Below are 2,500 nucleotides of genomic sequence, written 5' to 3' on the forward strand. Positions count from 1 at the left end.
CTTCTTAACTCAAGTAAATTCAATGATAAGTTGAAAAATGAAATGTAAAATGTAATAGAAAAGAACGTTATGGCAGTATAAAATTACCTACAGCACCTAGTATTCCCAGGTGGTCTCCCATCCAAGTACTAACCAGGCCCAACACTGCATAGCTTCCAAGATCAGACGAGATTGGGCATGTCTAGTGTGGTTTGGCTGTAAGTGCTCAAAACCATTAACTTTAGACCTCTTTTACTTCTTAACTCAAGTAAATTCATTGATAAGTTGAAAAAATGAAATGTAGAATGTAATAGAAAACAATGTTTTGGCTGTCTAAAATTACCTACAGCACCTGGTATTCCCAGGTGGTCTCCCTTCAAAGTACAAACCAGGCCCAACACTGCATAGCTTCCAAGATCAGACGAGATTGGGCATGTCCAGTGTGGTTTGGCTGTAGGTGCTCAAAAGCATTAAATTTAGACCTCTATTACTTCTTAACTCAAGTAAATTCATTGTTAAATTGAAAAAATTAAATGTAAAATGTAATAGAAAAGAATGTTCTGGCAGTATAAAATTACCTACAGCTCCTGGTATTCCCAGGTGGTCTCCCATCCAAGTACTTACCAGGCCCAACACTGCATAGCTTCCAAGATCAGACGAGATTGGGCATGTCCACTGTGGTTTGGCTGTAGGTGCTCAAAAGCATTAAATTTAGACCGCTTTTACTTCTTAACACAAGTAAATTCATTGATAAGTTGAAAAAATTAAATGTAAAATGTAATAGAAAAGAATGTTATGGCAGTTTAAAATTACCTACAGCACCTGGGATTCCTAGGTAGTCACCCATCCAAGTACTAACCAATCCCAACACTGCATAGCTTCCAAGATCAGACGAGATTGGGCATGTCCAGTGTGGTTTGGCTGTAGGTGCTCAAAAACATTAACTTTAGACCTGTATTACTTCTTAACTCAAGTAAATTAATTGATAAGTTGAAAAAATTAAATGTAAAATGTAATAGAAAAGAATGTTATGGGAGTATAAAATTACGTACTGCACCTGGTTTTCCCAGGTGGTCTCCCATCCAAGTACTGACGAGGCCCAACACTGCATAGCTAACAAGATAAGACGAGATTGGGCATGTCCAGTGTGGATTGGCTGTAGGTGCTCAAAAGTATTAACTTTAGACCTCTATTACTTCTTAACTCAAGGAAATTCATTGATAAGTTGAAAAAATTAAATGTAAAATGTAATAGAAAAGAATGTTATGGCAGTATAAAATTACCTACAGAACCTGGTATTCCCAGGTGGTTTCCCATCCAAGTACTAACCAGGCCCAACACTGCATAGCTTCCAAGATCAGACGAGATTGGGCATGTCCAGTGTGGTTTGGCTGTAGGTGCTCAAAAACTTTAACTTTAGACCTCTTTTACTTCTTAACTCAAGTAAATTCAATGATAAGTTGAAAAATTAAATGTAAAATGTAATAGAAAAGAATGTTAAGGCAGTATAAAATTACCTACAGCTCCTGGTATTCCCAGGTGGTTTCCCATCCAAGTACTAACCAGGCAGAACACTGCATAGCTTCCAAGACCAGACAAGATTGGGCATGTCCACTGTGGTTTGGCTGTGGGTGCTCAAAAACATTAACTTTAGACCTCTATTACTTCTTAACTCAAGTAAATTCATTGATAAGTTGAAAAAATTAAATGTAAAATGTAATAGAAAAGAATGTTATGGCAGTATAAAATTACCTACAGCACCTGGTATTCCCAGGTGGTCTCCCATCCAAGTACTAACCAGGCCCAACACTGCATAGCTTCCAAGATCAGATGAGATTGGGCATGTCCAGTGTGGTTTGGCTATAGGTGCTCTAAAACATTAACTTTAGACCTCTTTTACTTCTTAACTCAAGTAAATTCAATGATAAGTTGAAAAATTAAATGTAAAATTTAATAGAAAAGAATGTTATGGCAGTATAAAATTACCTACAGCTCCTGGTATTCCCAGGTGGTCTCACATCCAAGTACTAACCAGGCCCAACACTGCATAGCTTCCAAGATCAGACGAGATTGGGCATGTCCAGTGTGGTTTGGCTGTAGGTGCTCAAAAACATTAACTTTAGACCTCTATTACTTCTTAACTCAAGTAAATTCATTGATAAGTTGAAAAAATTAAATTTAAAATGTAATAGAAAAGAATGTTATGGCAGTATAAAATTACCTACAGCACCTGGTAATCCCAGGTGGTCTCCCATCCAAGTACTAACCAGGCCCAACACTGCCTAGCTTCCAAGTTCAGACAAGATTGGGCATGTCCAGTGTGGTTTGGCTGTAGGTGCTCAAAAACATTAACTTTAGACCTCTTTTACTTCTTAACTCAAGTAAATTCAATGATAAGTTGAAAAATGAAATGTAAAATGTAATAGAAAAGAATGTTATGGCAGTATAAAATTACCTACAGCACCTAGTATTCCCAGGTGGTCTCCCATCCAAGTAGTAACCAGGCCCAACACTGCATAGC

The 2,500-nt window shown here is 37.4% G+C and overlaps 1 non-coding gene and 8 pseudogenes across 1 annotated transcript; all 9 read right to left on the reverse strand.

Moving 5' to 3' along the window:
• Positions 1-84: 84 nt before the first annotated feature.
• Positions 85-203, reverse strand: LOC148467490 (5S ribosomal RNA; annotated as a pseudogene).
• A 116-nt stretch (positions 204-319) lies between these two features.
• On the reverse strand, positions 320-438 carry LOC148467491 (5S ribosomal RNA; annotated as a pseudogene).
• A 116-nt stretch (positions 439-554) lies between these two features.
• Positions 555-673, reverse strand: LOC148467492 (5S ribosomal RNA; annotated as a pseudogene).
• Positions 674-789: 116 nt separating this feature from the next.
• On the reverse strand, positions 790-908 carry LOC148467493 (5S ribosomal RNA; annotated as a pseudogene).
• Positions 909-1,259: 351 nt separating this feature from the next.
• Positions 1,260-1,378, reverse strand: LOC148467494 (5S ribosomal RNA; annotated as a pseudogene).
• A 350-nt stretch (positions 1,379-1,728) lies between these two features.
• Positions 1,729-1,847, reverse strand: LOC148467495 (5S ribosomal RNA). Its single transcript, XR_015873359.1, has one exon. It is a non-coding gene; the product is annotated as a 5S ribosomal RNA (ribosomal RNA).
• A 115-nt stretch (positions 1,848-1,962) lies between these two features.
• On the reverse strand, positions 1,963-2,081 carry LOC148467496 (5S ribosomal RNA; annotated as a pseudogene).
• Positions 2,082-2,197: 116 nt separating this feature from the next.
• LOC148467497 (5S ribosomal RNA) lies at positions 2,198-2,316 on the reverse strand (annotated as a pseudogene).
• A 115-nt stretch (positions 2,317-2,431) lies between these two features.
• LOC148467498 (5S ribosomal RNA) overlaps positions 2,432-2,500 on the reverse strand; it is a 119-nt pseudogene continuing 50 nt past the window's right edge.

Source organism: Taudactylus pleione, unplaced genomic scaffold (genome assembly GCF_031769625.1).
Source record: "Taudactylus pleione unplaced genomic scaffold, aTauple2 ptg000967l, whole genome shotgun sequence".
NCBI lineage: Eukaryota > Metazoa > Chordata > Amphibia > Anura > Myobatrachidae > Taudactylus > Taudactylus pleione.